General features: G+C 42.4%; 1 protein-coding gene across 7 annotated transcripts in view; it reads right to left on the bottom strand.

The window, feature by feature from the left end:
- NCOA7 (nuclear receptor coactivator 7) overlaps positions 1-23441 on the bottom strand; it is a 103706-nt gene that overhangs the window by 79213 nt on the left and 1052 nt on the right. For 4 of the 7 annotated variants that reach the window (XM_075145774.1, XM_075145780.1, XM_075145778.1 and 1 more), the window contains exon 1: positions 17491-17649. The gene's annotated coding sequence lies outside the window, so the exon portion shown is untranslated. Of the gene's footprint in view, positions 1-16870; positions 16895-17247; positions 17380-17490; positions 17650-21994; positions 22180-23441 lie in introns of those variants that run through there. The other 3 variants (XM_075145776.1, XM_075145775.1, XM_075145777.1) reach the window with 3 other exon arrangements.

The following is a 23441-nucleotide window of genomic DNA, read 5'->3' as shown; positions in this document are numbered from 1 at the left end:
ATGAGGACAGCGGGACCCATGGGAATGAGAAGAGGGAAGCGGGGAGAGCCCCCTTCACCTCACTGAAACGTGATCAGCTGGGATGAATGGAGGGAAGTGAGAGCTGTCCTCGGGGCCTCACCCCATGCAAGAGTCAGCGGCATGCTTCTTCCATTCATTCTCTTCCTCTTCCATGTTCTACCGACCCCACACAGGGGAATACCAGCCCTGCTCTGGCACGGTGTTGGCAGAGAAAGGAAGCGCCACCGCCCAGGGAGCCAGGAGGAGAAAACCCTGTCTGCCCACAGCCCTGTCTTCCCCAGTGCCGGAGCAGCCACCCCCTGCTTTGGCAAAGAGGGGCACGAAGAGAGAGGAGGTAGGGCTTAAGCCTAGACCTAACCATAGATGCTGCATGAGGTGCCAGCACCAAACCAGCGTGGCATTACTCAGTTCGCCAAGTGTAAGGTTTGCCGTTTGCTTTCATGAATGCTAAACAAAGCTAGCAATGATGACGTGGGTATGGAGCTGTTCCTCCCACATCAGCTAAATGCAACTCCAAGTCCTTTCACACGGTTAAGGGGAATAAATCAAGAACTTAAAAAAATAAAAATTATATTCAGAACAGATGGGCACTCAGAATATAGGAATGTTATCCACAGACCAGAAGTAACAAAGGCATTCAGGTGACTTTTTTTTCCTTTTGCTGATAAAAATACACAGTGATCTCATCCAGTCACCAATTAATGAAAATTTTCACAATAAAATAATTTAACACCAGGTTCCACTCTGTTGACTTAAAACTTATTTAGCTCACCTTCTTAGAAGAAACAAAGGTGGTATTCTACAAAGGCATATTTAAGGCTGAAAATTATACTTTGAAAATGTAGTACTAGGAAAAGCAAACTGATTAGGAGTGCAGACTTCATAACCTCCCATTTCACTTTTGTTGTTGGGGAATTTTTCATGTACTAGTTGGCTTTAAGGGGGAAAAAAAAAGCCTGAAAGCTAGGAGGACCACAGCGTAACCTTCAGTAATTGCTACTGAAAATTAGTATTTCTGAAACATCCTTTTCAATTTTTAGTTCTTTAAGCAGTAACAGTACAAAAGTCACATTTACTTTATAGGTTGTCACTGACATTTTAAAGTTACATCAAAAAAAGTAAGCCTACTCCACACTTCCCCCCTACCTGTCCTTTGGTATCTCCCAAGAAAGAAATCCCAGGTATTCTTTTTTAATATTAACTGCTTAAAATGTTATTAAGGATGTATGATTAAAATGAATCTTGGTTTCCTGGTAGCTCCTTTCTGGTAGAGACAAAGATTGAATCAGGTAGACTATTAAAAATGTACATTTGGGGGATATTTATATGCTGGGAGACAGACATCTTACTCATATATCATGAGTACAGTCCAAATTCAAATGATGACAAAGCTGATTTTACAGAAATTTTGGGCTCAGTTTAACCCTTTCTACACTGAAACTGAAATAGTGAAAAGTTTATATTACATGTCTACAGCAATGTTAATTCATTTATTAGGTAATTTCAAGAGGAAAGATATTCCTGATGGACAAGCAATGCATTTAAGTAAGGATCCTGTTAAAAATTTGTCATTCTCCAAATTTAGCCAATGTCAGCACCTGATAATTTTATGAAGAACAAAATACAGCAAAAAGTACAGTATATTTTATGTTAGTCCTATTGCTCTGGTTTTTTTTCTATTTATATTAGCATATTTTTGGATACTTGCTTTGTCTATTTAGGCTTGCTGCCAGGGAGTTTTGGGGATGCTACTGGGAGTTTGTAATGAGGGTGGGAATGCTCCACCAAGACCACAAAACAAAACAAAAGAAAAGTTTAAAAAAAAAAAAAAATCACAGGAACAGACTGAACTCCTGACTGTGGGTAGCCACACCACTGCAACTGCCACCACTCTCCCAAGACTTCCAGAAATGCTGCTTCAAGCTCCTGCTGGCTGCTTTGCCACCTGGCACTGCAGGACAGCAGCCTCCTATCATGATACATCCAAAGCAGCAGAAGAGGAAAATGCTCTAAGTGTGAGGATAAACAAAGGGGAAGGGAACTGTATTTTTGAGGGGAACATTTAAAATAAATAAATATGTCAACACAGCATCCTAAGTTCTCTAAAGACTTTGATAAATTTTTCCGATTTCTTTAATTATTCTTCCTCTTTTCCCTCCCTTCTCAGGCATGAAGAATAATATACCTTGCTACTTGCGGTTTAACTAGTTTGCATTTTCGTGAGATAACAAAAGGACCTGCTTGCTGTGCTTAGGGGTAAGCACCCAGAAATCCTGTTTGCTGGCTCTAAAGCATCAACGATCAATCCTCCAACTGTGAGCGTTACTCTCCAAAACCGTGCACATGAACAACGGCACATCCAAAGCACCAGCAAAGCAGAAGCCAATGAACTATCTGGTTATTTTTAGAACACTCAGTGGACTTGATAGCTTGTCTCTCGCCATCTGTGCCCACTGCAAGTCCTGGAAAGACACACAGACTAAAAAAAACGTTCAAGATCATGCAATTCTCTCTCTATATTTTCAAAATCCTGTAGAGTCAACACCTCTCAACCAATGAGGTAGGAAAATGCTGTAAAAACCCTACTTTGCAAATGGGGAATTGAACTACAGGAGGTACCTCCACACACTCAAATGAGAGCAGAAGAGCAACGTGTAAAAGTATCCTCCCACCAGCCTTAATCCAATCAGCCCCAATAACCAGCAGCAATGAGAACAAGGAAGGAGGTTAATTTGACAAGGAGCTAGTTATTATTTTCTGTGTAAAATTTAAACTGACAAACTTTGGAGACCCATAGCACAGTCTCACCTTTATTTGGACCTGCGGGCACATGCATAGAAATTAAACCTCAGATCCACAAAAGGAAATAAAAAGCCTAACTACTCTGAGGATCTAGGTTTAAATGGCACTCTCAGCTCCTTCAGGAAATACGTAAAAAAGCAATGAATTGAATTTAGGGAAACCAAGTATCCTGTACCTTAGCAAGGGCTCCACAAGGCAAGCAATGGTGGCAGCGATCATACAGCGATCATACTGGGTGGTGAGAGTCCTAAGCACAAATTTTCCACAGTTACGAAGTCGGAGCAGAAGACTCCCAGTGAGACAGCCAAGCGGACATGGTCATGCCAAGGATGTAACAGGGAGACCCCACTGTGCCGAGGGAACGGGACACTGCCCAGACACACCACGTAGCCTGCACTTGCTCTCGTGCAGCATCCCACACAACATTAGTTTTTTTTATTTTTGCTTCTCTGTTTTACCGCTGCTCCTGAGACTACAGACAAACACTGCACACATCTGCTCATACCACTGCACGCTTCTTTACTATCATGTGCTGCAATACGAACATTCAAATGTTGCCACTGGTAATTTTCAGACATGAAGCATTACTAACGATTCTGCTTAGATCTGCAACTCTGCAGCAGAGTGTCTTCTTACGAGTAAGAAATCTTCTGCGTACATGTGCCAATTCTGGCCCCTAAAAAAACGCACCATGAGAAACGACAAGGATTACACCAACAAGTCAACATTAAGACCAAAAAAAGGAAAGATATGTATGTAGTACTTCAAGAGCAGTATTAAAAAAGTCTATCAAGCTGGCAGAATAAGAAATTGTAGAACAAATCACAGATAGAGGGGAAGCATTTTCAGTGTATTAGATCTGGAACTGAACCCTTGGGGTTTGCTATCTGCGCCTCTGATGAGCTCAAAGCAGTTTCCAGGGCACTGTGCAGATGCAAATAGATACAAACACACACCAACAGGGTTGCAGCATAGGGTCACACACACCACCTTTAAGCATAAGGCAACCGAAACAGGTTAACATGGAAGAGGAGACCCGTCATAATTTGCTACTGGGTCATATAAATGCATATGATTAAGCTTCACAAGCCAAAGCACTAATATCAACTGTAGCATTCATTTCAACAGACATCGCATTTTTAAAAACAGGAAGGTGAAAGTACACTAGCACCTTATGAGAAATGCTAAACTTGGCAGTATTTTGTTAATGCCTCACTGACTGGACTAACCAGGTTGAGTTTTACTGCTTTTATATTCTGCTAGTGTATTTCATTCGATGTAATAGTAAAGATAAAAGTTTCAGAATAAACACCACAGCACCTCAAGATGAAAGAGTAATAGAAATGCACAGCCAGCAAAGAGGAGAGTAAGCCACAACTTTTTTTAGCCTTTTCTTCAGGTAGAATGACCTAGGTAGAAGTGAGATTGGAAGCTTTCAGGAAAGCACTAGCACAAGCCAATAAAACACAGCACAGACTAATTACATTAAGTTAGATTCAGCAGAATGGACAAAAAATAGTTTATTCTAAAGCTATCTTAAAATAATTCCGTATTTATCTTAATACAATTACATAGTTACATTATAATTATCATGTAAAGTGTAATGTTGTTTCTAAAACACTAATAAGCTCTATAAAGAAGTTTCAGTCCATTATATATAACTGAAGGGTGCTAAACTAACCTAGGAGAGCTTCTCCACCACAGTGAAGTTGAGGCTGATGACTCAACCCTTGCTTAGGTGAATAACCGTTATTTATGCACACAACTCCACTGACCTCCAAAGTATTAAGCCTGTCATGTTTCTTGTAACAAGGGTGCACTCTTACAATCCTCAAATAATTAAAATGCAAAAAATTAAGAGACTGAAAATAAATCTGTATGCGGAAGCAATTTCTGGACTTCTTGTTCAGATTAAACACAGACCAGTATCACAATTTCTATATCTCCAAATGGAGAGAAAGAGAGAGACTCCATGTGCCAACTGTACCCTGTGGACTCTCAAGGACAGTGAAGATAAGAGCTGGAAGTAAGATAGGCAGGAAACAAACAACCTGACTCTTGAGGAACTGGCTGCAATGTTTAAGAGGTTATTATCCCCACTAAAAAGGTGCAGTAAGCTAACGGTCCAAGCATTTTCATTCCCTACTAATGCAGTAAGAAGAGACTAAGCTTAGACCACCTTTAACTCATCAACTGGATCTGCAACAGCCTGACCACATGAATAAAGTTCAAATAAAATAAATGAGAGTAATGTAATGTAACAGAAACAGTTCTAATTCAGAAACGGAACAATAACAAAACTTGATTCAGCTCCAACCGGCTCCCCAGCCAAATTACTTCTACCCTGCTGGGGAGAAGACTTTTACCCACTAACTCAGGCTGTCATGTTTCACACAGAATAAGGGGAAGCAAAAGAGCTACCACATCACCAGTGATGGTTATAAGAGAGAAAAATATCCAGATTTGTCTTCCCTCATTGGCAGCTGAATATCACCAGATGCATCATCCATAAGGAACAATGTATTTTACTGTGTAATTCAGCTGCAGCTGCTAGACAGAAACTGGTTAAAAACACAGTGTAAACTATTAACAGGTAGAGTGCTATGCCATACCAAACGTAAAAGTGTAATGCTGTTTCAAATCAGGCCACTTGGGAAGATTTTCACTTTTAAGTCAACAAGTACGTTGCTGCAGAAGGTTTAAAAGAATTAACACCTTCATTTTCCTGTTTCCTCTGTTTTAACCCACTCTGGTTCAAGTAAACGTCAAGCCCAAGCCTTCTGAACCCTGCAGCCTTTCACGCTCACATTGTACAGGTATAGGCATGTATGCAGAGTCTAAATGCCAAACCCTGAACCTTTATGACTGTTGACAGAAAACACTGGTCTCTTCCTACCAAATACTGTAACAACAGGTACAAGGCAGCAGAAAAACATTAGCATTCGGATAAACAGAATGAATTCTGCAGCCACTGAAATACAGAAAACTTCATGTCAACAACAGAAACACCTAAGAATTTGCAGGGTGCTCATTCCAGTTAATTGAAACTCCAGGAAATTCTAGCTACTTTTACTTAAAAAGCTAAAGCTTTCAAAACATTCCTCATCAAGAACATTGCTTTCATTTTACTTTCATTACTTTACATTTTACTTTCATTACTTTACATTTTCATTTTCATTTACATTTCTCTCACTCTCAGTGAGAGACTGAGATACAGAAGGACCCTGTGCTCATTCTGCAAATGAGCATTACTCATTACAAAACCACAGATCTTGTAACTGCAAGGCCAATGGCTTACCCTTTGTGCCTTTCTTTCCTGGGACACCTGCTGAATGAAATCAATGTGCTTATGCCACATACTAAGGCCTTTCTATCACAGTTCATGTTGCATTTCTGAGTCAGATCCTAAATTGATGTGCAGCATCATAGTTCCACCACCACAGAACAAGAGGAGGATGCCGTTTACCATATCCAGAGAGGGTAAGACAGATGTCACTGTTCTCTTACCTCTCCTTGGAGCACGCAGGCACACACACAGAGGACTTTTATGTATGTGCTTAGTAGCATTCAACTAAAACACCAAGTACTTGCAGTTTTCTAAAAAATAAAAATTGATGAACATTCTTAAGACACATCAACTAGCATTTAGACAATCCCCTTAGGGACTACCTTGCCAATCTGGCAGTTGACACCTGCACGTTCCTTGCTCTTAACAACTGCTAGTTTTATGACCTGTTTAGAAACATTTCAAAGAAAGCCTGCACATCTGTTTTGACGAGGTCAAAACATATGCATACACAAAACCTCATCACTCCCAGAGCCAATGAGTTATGGGTTCTCTACCAGGTTTTTAAGGGACATGACCAAGTCCTCCTTAGCTTCCCCTCTCTGAACTAAGCAAAAGGACAGAAGCAGCAAACAGAAAGTCACTCCATCCTCACCATTCCTATGCAGCAGTGTTCACAAGAGCAAGTCAGGTAGCAAACAAAATCAGCTGACTGCATTGTGCCATCTCCATGCCAGGTGAGCAACCAGAAGAACTGTCCAATGTCCCATACACAGATTGCTGTTAAGGGTCATTGGATCCACAGTGTCACATATCCCAGGCCCGGCCATACATCAGAGTTGTTTCTATGAATTAGCTTACACAGGGCTCGAGCAGGATTTGCACTGGCAAAACAGCAGCACCACTGCAGACAGACACGCAGCAAACGTCTTTTGGTCATCAAAGGGACCTTGGCCAGCTCAAACACCAAGCCAAAGAAACTGGGCTTTCGCTCGCCTCTCTCAGGCTGTTAAAATATGTCCATGCAGCAAGCAGCTGCCAGTTTGAAGGATTACTGCCCTTCCCCTTCCTCCCTTTCACCTACTTCAGCTGTTTGCTACCACTCCTCCACCCAAGATTACCACACAAATTACCTGCAGCAGTCAGCAGAAGCAGCTCTGTATCTGCAGTTCAGTTTATATCCTGCCATGCCAGTCCACTTCCAGCGGGCTTTGCTGCACACAGCTGAACTGCAAGCACACCCTTACTTCTGCCGCAGAAGGCAGACCTGCTGCAGAAAACTTGGGCATATAACCGTCGATGTAACTCCTTAAGCAGCCGCCTCATCCGGTGGGCCTCAGCCACCACACACTTTGAAAGATGAGTGCTGCTGAGACCTACGTCCAGCATTCATGAGGTGAGAAACAGACTACGAAAGACAAATGCCTGTTCTCAGCTTCACAGCAAACTTGCTCTCTCGCTTCTTTCCTCACCAACCCAATAAAGGCATTTATACCAATGGTAAATAAAGTAGAGGTAGAGCAGAAAGAGACAGGTTTTGAAGAGCCACTTAAGCCACAAAGATGCAGCTTGATGTTTGGCACAAATACCTGTACCATAAATCACCTTCTACTTACAATTAGTTTAGGTCCCAAACTGCTTAAGAATAAAGTTAGGTTTATCTTTGTAAACATTCCCATTATACTCAATGAGACTTGGTTAACATGTTTTCAATGCTTTACAGAATAAGGCCAGGCAACAAGAAAGTGTTAAAATATGAATAAACCCATCAACCTAACAAGAAGTATTAGAACTGGTCACTGTTTTTTAGGTCAAGTACATTTCCAACAATATTCATAATCATGATGTGAAAATTACTGGAAACTTTTCTTTAGAAAGTACCCATCATTTTCAAGTTTTTAGAAAAAGACCCTCAAATTAACAGTCCACTGACACTACACTGTGAAAGATTAACATTTAAATACTTCCTCACTTCAAAAAGCAACTCAAGACACAAGAGCTACTTGAAGGGAAAATTGTAATTTTTGAGTTTCAGCTCAACATCCCTTTTTTCAATCGACCCTGACTCATGCAAATTCCAGACCATGGCTTTTTCTCTGTCACCTACCTCCCAACTGAGAAGCAAGACCTGAGGAGTGGGGGTAGAAGGGAGTCTCACAGCAATGCAACGCAAATGTTTTCCTATCTGAAACACCATTAACTGAACCAAAATGCCAGGTTTCCATAGCAACCTTAACTGTGTCACATTGCATACACAGTGCATTAAGTAACATATTGAACAGTTTAATTGTAACAGAAAATCCTGTACATTTGTAATGTACAAAATTAACACAGGAAACCTTCATTGTTTATTTTTCAATTCCTTAACCTGCAACATTTATTGCATTACAGTCTGTTGAGTGTGACCTTGTATTACATCAGCACACACAGCTTCACAGGTGCTCAGATGCTGGCAGCAGTAGGTGCATTAAAATTACAACGATTGACGGTAAATCATACCCTCTACCCACTGCATAGTCTGAAGCCTGTTTTAAAAGCAGCAATGTTTCCAATTATTTCCTTCCTCCTTGCAAAATTCCTTTAGGTATTGTGTAACTGAGAATGATTTAGTTCTCTTGCTCTTCTGAAACATCCTTAAAATCTTTATTATCTTACCATTTTTCCTTCCTCCATGTCCGGATTCCTGTACAACACTACACACAGTTTCTGGCCTTGTACCGAGAGTCACCTTGCACTATATACAAAGCAAAAACTCCCCTGTCAGACTGAATTCCCCTTGCTATACACCATAGCACAGTTCCATTTACCTACCTAATTAGAGACTCTCTGAATAGCTGCTTGCTTCTTCCCAGGAACTGAACAATAAGATTTCTCTACTTTTCTGTGTTCTAACCATTTGTGCACAGCTACATGTCTGCTCGAAATTATTCAGGTGAATAAACTTAGCAACCTATTTCTATGTATGCAGAAGAGACAGAACAATGGAATGGTTCATAAAAAACAGCTGTATTCTATCCTTTTTTCAGCATATCTAATCTGGACTTTATTTGCTCAACTCTGGATGCGTTCTGTCAGTGAGATAGTTTAGGGCTTAGTTAAAAAAAAAACTAACAAAAAATTTAAAATATGCTTGAAGTAAGGTTGAGTACTGTGGCATAAAAACCAGAAGTATAGAAATTTTCTGGTAAAACAATAGCAGTATATATTTTACTTTCAGATTACTCAATTACATTATTATTGAACCGAGGTGCTCTTGTTGAACAAAATAGGCTGATTTTGAAAATAAAATTCAAACATCTTACACTGTCAGTATTGACAAAGTAACCTGGCATTTCTGAAGCTAGATATTTCTTTTTGCTGGGGGCGGGGGGGGGTGTGTGTGTGTGGAACCTTCACCAATTTGACCTAATTTTACAAATAGTTTCAATTCCTCCAGTGCTGCATTTTCATGGAAGCCATCTCAGCCACATCACCAGGTCGCTGAGCTCTCTACTCATGTACCAAGTGCATTCAGAGGGGCTACTCACTTACACAAGTTATGCTTGTGATACCTAAGCACACATTTGCAGAATTGGGGCCCAAAGATGAAAGCTGCTAACTTTCTATTCACCCCAAGTGACATATGCCTGACATAGCTGGTAATGGCGAGTGTTCCAGATTGCCAACACATTTCAAACAAAACCTTGTCTTCACTTGTTTACAGCTACATCAAAGTAATTGCTTGCCCTTCCTCAAGTTGAAGCCAGCCAAAACAGTTAATGTATTAACGAGTTCTGGGGTTTTTTTTGGTCCATGTTAAAGCCTCTTTTTTTGAGGAGCTCTAATGCTTCAAGTTTTGGTGTTAAAACTTAAAATTTGGCGAAGAGCAATTCAGACCTTTTCACAGTTGCTCTGAAAAATCTGTCCAAACCAGGTAGAGGAAAAGCAGCTTACACCTTCCCCAACTGGGTGCATTAGTGATTTGGAGTTAAAAAGGATTGACGCATTACCTGTGGGAACTGTATTACCCCAGAGCTAGATTAATGTTCTTATCAGTAACTATTACAAGACCTAGGATTAAAATGCACACTTCCGATCTCGAACACATGGCTGGGCTAACCTAATGAACACGTAATACCTGGCACTAGCTTCTACAGGTCAAAACTGCTTTTCTGAGCTATCTGCTTGCTGGACTTGGTGAAGTAAAAAGAAAAAAAAAAGTGAAGAGAAGCAGGAAGAAAGATATGTTTCAAGGCCAGATAAAGTAAATTCCAATTTATAACACAGTATGCTGTCATCCTAGAGCCTTTCAGTGAGAAAATAATCATCCACAGCTTTTTCATCACAGAATTTGCAACAAATACGTGGGATGAAGAAGAAATCAAAACTTAAACAACAGTTACAAAACACAGTACCAGGTAAAACTTTTATTTTAAATGCAATATAATGATGACTGCAAAACAATTATGAGTTGAAAACTGTACTCAGTACTGAAAGTGAAGTCCTGATTTCAGTGACATATACGGAATTTTGATTGTTTACAAAGTTTCTAGATACTAAAAAAACAACAAAAAAAAAACAAACAAACCAACCAACCAACCCAAAAAACACCACAGCCAGAAGAGAGGCTTTTAAAGACCTGTTACCATTTACTGAGGGATGACAATTTTTCCCAAGAAACAGGTTTTCTAACTTGAAGCCCTTACATCCCAAATCTTACACAGGTCCACGTGACAAAATGAACACATTACGGTTACCAAGTACAAAGAAATACACATTTCCTCAGAAGCATCTTAAAATCAGGTTTGGTGCTACAGGTAGCCCCTTCAGCTCCAGCAGCTTTCCTTTTGCAAACCTCCTCGGCTTTCCGCTGGCATTTGCACAGACTGCCGACGGCACTCTTCAATCGTGGCTTGCTCCTAGCGGAGCGGGGCCCCGTTCTGCGAGGAGCAGCGTGCCCCTGCTCTGCCAGGTCTGCGTCTCCATTTCCTTCCTAGGAGGAAAACAAGGAAGGGAACACATCTTCCTTGCTCTTCTCACAAGCTTAATCCGAAGCACACTCGGATTAAGCAAAAGGGCTAGGAACCACTCTCCTGGGGGCAGTGTTTTTTCCACAGCTTGCCACCCGTGGAGCCCAGGAGAACTCGCCAACACACGCCACTGGTAAGGTCTGGTTGTCTCCTGAGGTTCGTGTTACTTGCTCTTCCCACCCTGCCTGTAGAAGATTCTGGATTTCTTGTACTTGCTGTACCATTCTGATCTCAAGATCAGTCTCCAGTTCCCTTCCCATAAAACCTGCCTGTTACCTGCCAGGCTCAGCCTGCGCCAGGGAACTACTAGAGTAGGGCTCAGGAAAGGACACAACTAGTTGACAAAACACTGAAACTTACTACTCACACAACAGCATCAAGTGCACAGTGTCAACAGAGCAGGAGAAAAGAAAAATAATCTCCAGTCCTTAATCTCTTTTCATGACAACTAATGTGTTACTTGTACTAACAGAAATTCTGCATTACAAAGGAAACTCCCAATTCTGCATTTCAAAGGGAACCCACTTAAAAATTTATCCACTGAGTTATCAGTTAGCAGCAGGGCTCAATTTTAAGGAATCCAGAATTCCTGTATATAAGGAAACAAATGTGCCCCAATGAGCAACCACATCGGCACTAGCCCAACACAGGAGACTTTACTTTCCATCCTGTAAGCATGACTATAGCAGGACACAAATGTAGATGTCACCACAAGTTCCTGCCTAGCCTCTGTACAGTGATGTGATGATGCCAGCCACCTCCCACCACCCAGTCACCCCTAACAAGAAGGCATACCTAACCAACACAGCTCAGCATCATACACTAAAAAAAAAAAAACACCCAAAAAACCCAACAAAGACACAAAAAACCCCAAATTACTTGTAAATCAAATGAAATTTCTTCAGCTGATGCCTAAGCAGAAGGGCTGGAGAACAATTCACCGCACTGGCAGAAAGCCAACCTTGTCATTCCTTTGTGGTTCTCAATTCATCTCCTAACTGCTCTGAAGACTACTCAGATTGCTTGCTACTTGACCCAGCACACCTGGGTGGCAAGGGGGCTTTCACGTTCATCAGCTGTTGCATAGCTGTCAATCATTTAGCCCGTATCTACACAAGTGACTGGCTTACAGCAGGCAAAATCAATCTTTCACCACATAGCTGGACACGTTTCAGCACACTGTTCTGTAACAACCAAGTAAGAGTCAAAGTTTTATCTCCTTGGTTCTCCACCCATTGTCACCAGGATGTCACCACTCGCACCACGCATCTACCGGACGGCACCTGCATTTCAGAAGCTTTTGGAGCTGGGACAGATGGAACTGCCTGGATTTTATGTCATGGGTTATCACAGCTGCTACTTTTAGTCATCAGCCTTCATCAGCTTCACTGCAAAAGGTTTGATCAGCAACCAGGATGGAAAAAAAGGGAGTACAAAAAGTCATATACTTATATATTACAAGTGAAGAATTTCTTTTTAATACATCTTCTAAATATCATACAAGTAATCTTAATGTGTAAAATTACTTTTTTATACTCTTCAATGCTTCTCTGCATTATCTGAACCTTTGTGAGAAGGTATGAAGGAAAAACTCAAAGCCACTCTCTGGCCTACAAAGCTTTGCCGAGCTTGTTACAGCTACCAAAACCTGCATACAGTATTACACCCAGCTTTATCAGAAGCGCCCAGGTCTTTGGCATCCGTACAGCTACTTAAAAAGCATTATAGAAATGCCACTTCTTAAGTTGATGGTAAAATAAAGCCCTTGCCACCACACTGGGGCACTACTTGACCACGAGATAGATAGTTAACTACAACAACAGACTAGTGCTACCTACTATGTTATCTGGGCACAGTGACTACTGACACAGCATGCAAGCACTGCTGAGCCACTGACGATACCGAATTGTTCCTTGTAGCATCCCCTCCAAGTAACAACCTAGGCAGAACCCAATTAGTTTCTGCAATCACAGCATCACCTGACCTGGCAGGAAGCCATCCACACCTCTTCCCCTCAGAACGAAGGTGGCAGCGATGGTTCATAAATATTCATACTACTTTTCTATCTGCTGCATTAGCTTAGAGTATTTAAAAAGAAAACAAACCAGAAAATAAGACAGATGGCATGTGGGACAGAAAGCAGAAAAAACCAGACAGGAGTAGCGGCAGATAGAGAGAGTACTGTTAGAAAAGATTAAATTTACTTGAAAAATGAGTCAGGGAATAAATTACCTTTTCTTAAGATACGGCTGAGTTCAAGGAAGCAGCAGCTTTCACTGTGAACTTCTGTAAAACAAAGCTGTGATCTCCTCTAACTGGTGCACTGGGACAGCTCTTTGTCTGCCTGGGGAGTCTTAGATTTTGGGGAAATGGCTCTCATATCTACGGAAACACTATGGTAAGATCCCAAAATCAGTCACTAATGGGTGAGACTATTGTAAGAAAATTTCCTTTCTAGAAATTGGTAGCTATTAATAAAAGGCTTTTAAATCCTGCTAAGTGAACACAGAATGAAATATAAACAATCCTAATTTGACACTGTAACCAAAAGGTAAATGCAAATCTTGCCTGTATAAACAGGTATAACTTCCCTGCTCAGCTTGGATGTTTTCTGTTCCTGTAAACCATTTTGATATTACCATTACTTAAATATGACAGATAGTCATAAAGCCTTCCAAAAGGATGTTGAAAAAATATATATAGTAGCCATAACAAAGGCAACAAAAGAAAAAAAAGTGGCACCTCAGTGGGATCTACATGTGGCATACCAAAGAGGCGGCCTAACGCTTAATTACAGTGCATGAGTACTACACGGGACAGAATAACTGAGGGCAGGGAACAGCTTCATCTAGCTAACAAGGCCATAGGACCACACAACACATGGAATTTAAGGCATGCAACCGACAGCACAACTAGCATCTTAAAAACAAGATAAGTAACAATAAGAAAGGCTTATTAAGATTATGATGAGTACTCTACCCATTGAGAGCTCCAAGTCTAAGCCAGAAGTCTTCCTAAAGGATAAACTGTGGTTCCATGACAAGTCATTGAATCTCACATGTCACTAGGATGCTATACGGTACCAAGCTGAAATACTGGTACTATTTCTCCAAGCTTGGTCAGAGACAGAGAGCAGCACAGGTGCAAGAGCAAAGCATTGCACCTGGAGTAACTCATTCTCCTTGGCACTTACTGCTACTTTCTGCATTGCAACCCATCAGGAAGTACCAACAGACCCCACGAAGCCTGCCTGCACCCTGCCCTTGCAGGCAAGCAGAGGAGAGACTGCAGATACACAACCACAGCCCCCTGCCCCACTGCAGTGCACTGCCTACCCCAAAACTGAATAAACAGTTCATAACAGACATCTTCCAGCAGCATAGCTGCTCACACTCGCCTGACATTTTGATCAAGAACAAAGAAGTATAGCTTTCCACCTACAATCAGAAGGGCTTGCAAAGAAAAGGGGAAAGAAAACAATACTCCCAAGTATGTGTTTAATGTATCAATCTCAAACATTATATTTGTGGGGGGAATATAATCCCTATAGCTTGCTGTGAATTTTGTCACTGCCTCACTGTTTCATGAATCCAGCTAGGGAAAAATGACATGGGAATAAGGAAACCAGTCAGACTTAAAAAAAAAAAAGTCTGAAAACTTGTTTCTCCTACCCTGCTTTTCCTCCTGGTCAAAGAGGTCGCCTAAGTGAGTGCTCTTAATGCTGATTTCACCCCTCCACTGTAGCTTTATGTTTCCTCTTTTTGGGAAAGCGATCTTAACCCCCAGGCAAACCCGCAGCAGCAGCAGCAGCATGACTTGTACATTTTCCTCTATGAGGGCGCAGATGCCAAGGTCCAGCTCCCTCGCAGCAGGGAGCGAGAAACCACCAACTCCGTGGCAGATGGCCATCCCCACCATCAATAACTACACCAGCGAGTGGGTATCTCACTAAAACAAGAGCTGCGCCTGTAAAGCCTTAGACTTTTTTGGCTTATTGATCACAAGGAGGAAGAGATTTGTCAGTCTGCTGCTGCTTGGGTGATGACGCTAGATTGACCCTGCCAGCAGAGCTGAGGACCACAACTGCCTGCTGCTGCGTCGGGCACCTGCTGAGACACAGAGGGCACAAGCCAGGTGCCAGACAGGGAGTTCTACCATTTTTCTCGACATTGGTTATCATGTTCCAGCTTTCCTTCAATGCCTACTGGAAAAGCAAAGGGAAATTGAGTCTCTTCGTCCCTCTTTTCCATCATAATTATCATTTGTGAACACCTCCAGCTGTCTAGAGCAGCAATTTCTTGTGTCAGATCATGCTGCAGAGGCTCACACTCATTTCCCACCTTTGAAACACTCACCCAGGTGGGTGACTGCAGGGAGCCACTCCGGCTGCAGTACCCACCTGTAGGATTCTCACAATTTTGTTAACAACCCAAATCACTCTCCAATGAATTCACCTCTATTTCAATAGAGGGACTTATTCCCTAACACTGTAAGGGATTTGCAAGCTGTCCACTGAAGTCAGGACCATAAGCTAGCCAAATATTTACTAGACCCAATCCCCAGCCAATTTTACTCTTCTCTTTCAAAATCCTGGATACACAAAGCAACAAAGCCGTATTCCTATACAACAAGACAAGGACTGTTCCAATCAATTCTAAGTCACTTCAACTCCAAAGGGAATCATTGCAATTTCAGCAGCAGACCTGACGAATCCAAATGGGAGTGTGGCCACTGGTGCAGTGAGAACAGGACACTGGGCAAAGGCAAGGAGTGAGACGCAGAGACTCTGCCTCACAACTGACTTGGACAAATTAGGTTTTCTAGAAGTGTTTTTTTTTCCATAACATAAAACGCAACAAGAAAAAAAGGAACTGAATTTAATTGAAGTACGGAATTTCCTTCCAAGCCCAAGATTTTGATCCATTATTGGGGAAAAAAAAAAGGGGGGGGGGAAGCCATTACACAGCATTTTGTCTACAAACAGTCCCATCCGTTTTAATACAACTCTTCACAGGACCACCATTACTTGCCTGTTTAGATCCTTAAAATATTTTGTGTATATTTATGAACATCTTCCAGGTAAAAGGATGAAAGAGAAAGCAGCCTAAAATGCACTAGGACTTATATATTTTTAACTGTGACTTACATTTAAAGACATATATTCCTGATAAAGTAATTTTCATTCAGAAAGTATATATGCACGCATACTTTTCTTGGCATTTTCTACCGCCTTCTCCATTAATTTTCTGAAGTCTGCGTGTGTATACATACACATCCAAAAGAACAATATTTGCAAAGTATGATTTCCACACTACGTAAACACTTGCTGATACAATATGCTGGGAGGGTTCATCAATATGCATTTTAAGTATCACCCAAACACAGGCCCTTAGTCTGGGTCATGGCATTTGAGGCAAACCATAATCGATTAATGGGCACCCACCCATCTTAAAAGTCCATTGTTATACATTAATACAAGAAATGTATGACTACTTAATGGGAGAACAGTAATTGTGGCGTGTAAAGTAAACACATGGTAAAAGCCTGTTATTGAATCTAAGCGTTCATCATCTTATTTCATCACCTAGAGGACAGTTACTGCATCCTTTAGCACCATAATACTGCGAACAGATCACCAACACACAGGTTACCCTCTCCAGCCAAAAAAACAACTCTGAAGTAGCGTATGATGAGGTACAGAGAGGAAAGTCCGTTGCACAGATTAAGAGACAAAAATCAGTTACTAACACACCTTTGGCACCCGGCAGCTCTTCTTAATCGTGACAACCTGAGACTATAAATTAATATATAGAGAGCCTGGAACATTCCAGTAAATCATCCAAGATCTGAGGAGGGAGGAAATAAATGAGGTTTGAAGCCGTGAAAGCCAACAAAGCAATCCACTTGGCTGTACGGGCTAGGTAAAAGCGACAACAGAGGCGAAAGCCGGGTCTCGCAGGAACAGCACCGGAGGCAGCGCCGCTCGGGCCGGCGGCCGAGCCCGCGCTCAGCCCCCGCTGGCGGGCAAGTCACCGCAGCCGCCCCGCGCTCAGCCCCCGCTGGCGGGCAAGTCACCGCGGCCGCCCCGCACCAGCAGAAACGCGTCACGACCGCGGGGTCGCCCCTCACCTCCCGCGCTGCGATGCCGGGCGGGCTCTGTAAACAAGCGAGCAGGCAAACAGCTCCTCCGGCACCGCCACACCGGCGGCGCTGCCCCCCGCCCGCCGCGGCTCAGCGCCCGGCCCGGCCCGGCCCAGCCCCGCCGACCCCCGCCGAGGAAGAAGGCCGTGGCCAAGCAGACGCGCCCGCCCCCCGCCCTCCCTCGGCGCGGCGTAAACAGGAAAATAACGCGCCCTCCCCCGCGGCGCGCACCTGCAGGGCGGGAGAGCGGGCGGCATGGCGGCCCCGCAGCGCGGCGCTGTGCCCAGGCCCCGCTGCCGGGCGGCGGCAGGAGGTGGCTTGCGGGAGCGCCGGCTCCAGCGATCCCCGCTCGGCCGGAGCAGCGCCAGTCCCGCCGCTCGCCCCCGGCCCGGCCCGCGGCTCCGCCCCGCCCCGGCCATCCCGCCTCCCGCTCGGCCCCGCCCGGCCGCCGCGGGCCCAGCGGATCGCGGTCGCCCCCGGGCCGACGTGCTCTAGACGGGCTGATGGCTCCGGGAGCGGGTCCGTACCGGAGCACGGGGCGGGGAGAGAAGGGCGCGCTTTTCCTGAGCCGCTCCACGGGCCCCAGCACCCACTCACCCGCCGCGGTGCCGGCAAGTCCTGTCCCGGGGAAAGGGGCCTGACTCTCGGGCCAAAAAAGAGCCGAGTATGGCGTGTTTCTTCATAAAGGCCAAGCGCCGGGCTCTGCCTCTGAAGAGGAGTTTTCTCAAGGGCAGTACTAAAAACAACCAGTTCTGGAAACTGAGGTTAACCAAAGCCTGTAGATCTGTGGGAAACTGAAAAGCCTGCAAACTTGCTGCTGTTTCCACACTGCCAGTATGCAGGCTTCTTCACCCACCTCCCCAAAACCCAAACCCACTACAGTTACCAGAAACTCCATTCCCTGACCTGAGGTAACTCCATTCCCTGACCTGAGGTAACTCCAGGTAACCCTTCTAGACCTTTGCAGCTAGCCTAAATGAGATCTAGCTTCCTATTCCCTCCTTCAGTCAGTAACCAGCTCTGAAAGACTGGAAAGCTGAGGGAAAGGCCTACGGTATTGTAAAATCATTAAATCCCAAATTCTGCAAGGAAAAGCCTGAACATAGGCAGACATGCGCATAAATAAAAACTTAAAGGAACACAAAGTGTATACATACACAAATACAAACAGATGCTAAGAGAGTGTGCCAAAATAACATAGCAAGTGGTGCACAGGTGTTTCAAGATAAGAATCATTTTTTTTAGTAGTTATAATGTTACAAACCCATCAAGTTTTAATTTTAAGTAAGAGAGGTATTTGTCAGAGGCCTATTTTTTGACCATTTCAAAATCGTATGTGTCGATTTCAGGACCGAAGTGCAACTCCAATACAGACACCCAGCCATCTCCCCCCACTGCCATTACCCCACTCGTAGCATATGCTTTCTACCACTCCGTGTCAATAACTGTCTCAACTCCTCTACTAAATTTGCTGCTGTACTTCCAGCTAAAATTAAAATTTGCATCTGAATTTTTTTTCCAAAACAGTTTATTTTACAAGACACAGATTTTCTTTAAAACATAGTCTCCTGCTTAGAGGATACGTTTTGATAGCATACTGCAGTTACTACATCTTGTATCTATATTATTACGCAGGCAAAAGATGGGCAAACCTAAAGTCACATTGGTTAAAATCTCAAAGACCTCACTGGCACAAGGGTTCTCCAGCACAGTACAGAAGAATGGGGCCCTGCTCTCAGTTACTCCTTCGGCACTGCTTAGATAACAAAATTGGGAAAAAAGAGGAAGAAAACTGCAGACCTAAAATAGTACCATTCACCTGACTTCTTTTGCCAAATTGCAGAAGATATGCAGCCGTATCCATCAAAGTGGTGGAAACCCTTAGCTGAACTTGCACAGCAATGACAGTGACTAACACCTTATTTTAGCTCCAGGAAAAGTTGTCTCTGTCCTGATGTACCAGTTCACTGTCCATCACCATTCCAAGCACGGTCACCGCTATTGTCCTGTGTAGAAAACTCTATGAGGACAATGCATAGATTCCATACAGCAGACAAAGAAACAACATGTTTCTACAGTATTTGCATTGCCCCAAGCATTTCAAATACATATTCTAGCCTACTGGCATGGGGAAGAAATCACTCAAACTCCTGTCACAGCAGCAGAATAAGCAGGCTAGGACTGGAATAGAAACATCATACAAGTTCTGGTTACGGCACTGTGGGTTATTGCCCGGAGCTCAACCCACAGAGTTCATGTCATTGGAAGAAACTGCGTGAGTGGGATGTAACACACCATTATATTTTACTGAGTCTGGAAGAGGTAACGCCTGACTATCTGTTACAATGATGAACATGAGATAGATAGATAGAGAGATAGATACACACACACATCACCTTTGAAATAAAATTTAGTTTTGGTCTTTCTACAGCATAGAGGATAAAAGACAGTCTGAATGGTTTGCTCTTTCCCATGGCAGTATGTTCCATGACAATTCACTTGAATACAAATGATCTAACGTCGTTTAATTCATTGTCTTTGCGGCATGAATGCTTAGAATATCTTCACCTGAGAAAATCTTAAATTCATTTCAGGATTCAGCAAATTTGTTTTATCACTGATTGCACTATTTTGATAGAGATAAAATGCAGGTTTGCTATTTTAATCACTTCCAAACTGTGAATTTTTACCCTAGAAAAAGATTTCTCGCACAAACTCACATGCATAATAACACACGGAAGACAGAACAGACTTGGGATACTTAAGTACAATGTTTGAATGGGTTTTGATCTTCCACAATACACACTTCAGTGTATATTAATAGAGCTGCATACATTACAGAGAAGAAAATTGTCACAGGTACAGTATGTTTATCGCCTCATTCAGATCAGCTTACACTAATATCAGAAAAATATATTGTATTGCTCATGTGTGGTTTATGTGATTTTTTTTTTAACATCTGCATCTGTTAGCTTACAGCTTGTTTATTTAAGAAAGACAACCTGTCATAAAATATTACACTGATGAACTTGAATACCCTAACAGTCCAGTTTTGAAAAGGTATAAAAATAAAGGTGACACCAATCTTTTCTTTCCCCATTAGCAGTCATCCTGTTTTTCCCAATTACTCTTACAATTATTCACCATGAAGCAATCACAAAATAGGTTTCATACAGGCAGACTTTTATGCATAGTTGAGGCTCTGCTTGATCCTACCATACACTGGGGGTTGACTTCTGTAACAATACATTGCTATTTTTAGCCTGGTTTCTTCGGTTTATGTAATGGTGAATTTTCTGAGTGTTGCCAACTAACCCTGTAACTTTGAACTGATTGTCTAGATGTAACTCAATTTGACAGAGATATTGAAATTTTCTACAAGTTTCACAAAAATGAAAGAGAAAGAGACCAGAGCTTGAAACTTTTATAAGAAGATCTTCCCTAATAACTGATTCTGTGCACCCGTTTCTACTGTCTAGTAAAGCAAACCAGAAGTTGCTTCCAAAATGCTGTGCAGAAGAGACTGTAAAAGAAAAGGAATTTGCTGAGATACATGAGGAGATGATAAAAAAGTTGTATTTGTTTCAACTAAGGTATTTTGTTGAGCTCAGTGAACACTGGATGAAGCACCCCACTGCCACACCTTATCCCGAATCCCAGAATCATGTACATTTTAACACAGGCTGAGAGAAAAAAAGCTGACACAGGTTTTCCTGACTCAAATACAGGAAGAACGGAAGATCAAGGAAAACAATAAAAGAACTTGTAAAAGTATTTATAAAAATATTGCTGGTGAGTTACTCCCCCATTTTTCTTCAGGATCTTTAAAATATTTTCTGTAAATAGTAAATTACTAGTCTGCACAGTATTAAGACATGACACTGCAAATTCTCACAGACTGCCCCCTAGCTCTATTTAAATTAAACTACAAGAAGATAGAGCAAGTCACTGTACAGCTTGGAATATGATCTTGGAGCTAGGAGTATCAGAACTGCTGTAACATTTCGACAACGCCTTTTGAGATTTTCCTTGGATTATTTCCATAAAAACACTATTATGGTGAAAATAGATATAAGAAATATAAACTACAATAGTATTTTTCCCCCCAGAAAATCACTACAATCTAACAGTTAAGTAACCATTCTGACCATACATGGAAATTAAACATAAAATAGAAAAGATTGTGCATCATCTTTTCCTTCTCTCTCCTCTCCCCCTCCCTGAAACTGGGATGATGTACACTTTAAATCAGGCTAACTTAAAGAAGAAAAGCTGATGTTAAGACTTTCCAGATCAAATACACAGCTGAGGAAAGAGAAGAGTGATAAATGCACACATTACACATAGTTATAAATATCATTTACAGCTTCTGCGCAAATCAAGAATCTTCACTACTGCTGAAGCGTGTACTCCAGGCACTAAAGACAATTTGTACTTACCATTATATAGCGGAAACATATCCAAATAATATACTTTCAGTAAATTAGCACATTACTTTGATGTTATTCTTACTCATTTTTACATAGTAAGCCTACTGTCACACATCAATTAACATGGCAAATTAAAGTAATAATAATATGTAATATATGCATATGGAACAGACAAGCTAATTGCATGCTGCTTTACAGCTTGCATTTGAAGTAATCGCTCTGATTTTTCAGGTTCCAAAATTCAGCTTTGCATACCAAACTCTGAAAGCTGGAGTACAGTACCTCTAACACTGAATGTTACTCACTTGGTTTTACTGACACACCGCCGTCCCGTTGGGTTAAGTGAAAAGAAACATCAGCCTCTGACATTCCTTCCCTGACGCTTTTGGGAAGATCATTCTTCTCCAGCTAGCATTGCAGGGATACAGGCACTGGCTGCTTCTGCACTGGCAGGAGGCTGAATCGCTGACAGTTTCACTGATGCGTTTCTCTATCGGATATACGAAGCCAGAGAAGAGGCATAATCTTTTGTCAGTGCACATGACTTGTACAAAAAAGAAAGCTATTTCTAAAAATAACTAGACAGCATATGACTCTCAATGCTACTTTCCTGGTGGTCTAGTAGTCAGCCTCCTGCCACCCACAACCGGGGTTCACGCCCAGGAAAAGATTTCTTGTTTCAGTAAAATTTCTCTAGTACATACATTAGAGTTTTCACTACTCTTACAGCTGTAATCAACAACCCTTTCACTGCTGAATAGAAATCTAGTATGATGTATTACACATCTTGAAAATAACTTGCTAATTTGCAAGCATAACAGAGCAAGAATTATTTGTTTCTACATCTAACAGTTTCCTAAGGCATGGACAAAACACGTTCGCCCGCCCTGCCATCAGCCATGAGATCCCATCTTTCATAGGCTCAGCTACTTTTCTGAAATTGTCGGTGGGATATTTTGCCTCTATCACTCAAGCAGGTTAAGAGTCAGGGGGCTCACCCCTGCCGCCTTCTGAGGTGTTGCACAACAGAGGCACTCTAAGAACAGTGGCAACAACCCTTCTGTAACACACGTCTTCAACGCTGCATATGCAGCTGATGTGGACATACCCTAGTTTTAACTAGCTGTCTCAAGTGCTGCTAGCATCACAGCCATGGAAGCACAGAAATCAGTACCCCTCCAAAACCCACCTGAGAAGCACCCAGGGTGGGGAAGCCTATGCTTTTAACCACGACACTGGACCTAGTGAAGCGTACAAACTCCTTTAAAGCTAGCTCAGTTTCTGCAGTATAGAACCACCTTAATATTTGGTTGGTGTTCCTTGCAGATTCTGAGTTGCAGGAAACCAGGTTCCACTTTGCCTTTCTCTTCAACAAGGGGCACAGATTACCTGCTGGGACCAGGTGACCTCTCTCACCTAACCCCATCCCCCTCTTTGCAGTGGCAGGCCACGGTGGTGCCTGTTTGAGCTGTGCTCTGCCTCCAGCACTCCACAGCTTTGTCTCCTCAAGGCCTGAAAAGCCTTGGTCTTACCAAAGAAACTGCTATTGATACACACATGTGAAATGCTGTTCTTGCAGTATATAAGACATCAGACTGTATCTAATAGGCCCTGATTGTAACCTCACATTTTATAAGTTATCTACCTCACTGCACAGTAGAATTGCTCAATTTGGACAAAAGAAAGCTCCATCGCAATCAAGACACACATTTTGTTCAAGCCTGCTACTGTGAAGCCATTGGCTGAACAGGG

The sequence above is a fragment of the Calonectris borealis genome, chromosome 3, assembly GCF_964195595.1.
Source record: "Calonectris borealis chromosome 3, bCalBor7.hap1.2, whole genome shotgun sequence".
Lineage (NCBI taxonomy): Eukaryota > Metazoa > Chordata > Aves > Procellariiformes > Procellariidae > Calonectris > Calonectris borealis.
This window is presented reverse-complemented; position numbering and strand designations above follow the sequence as displayed.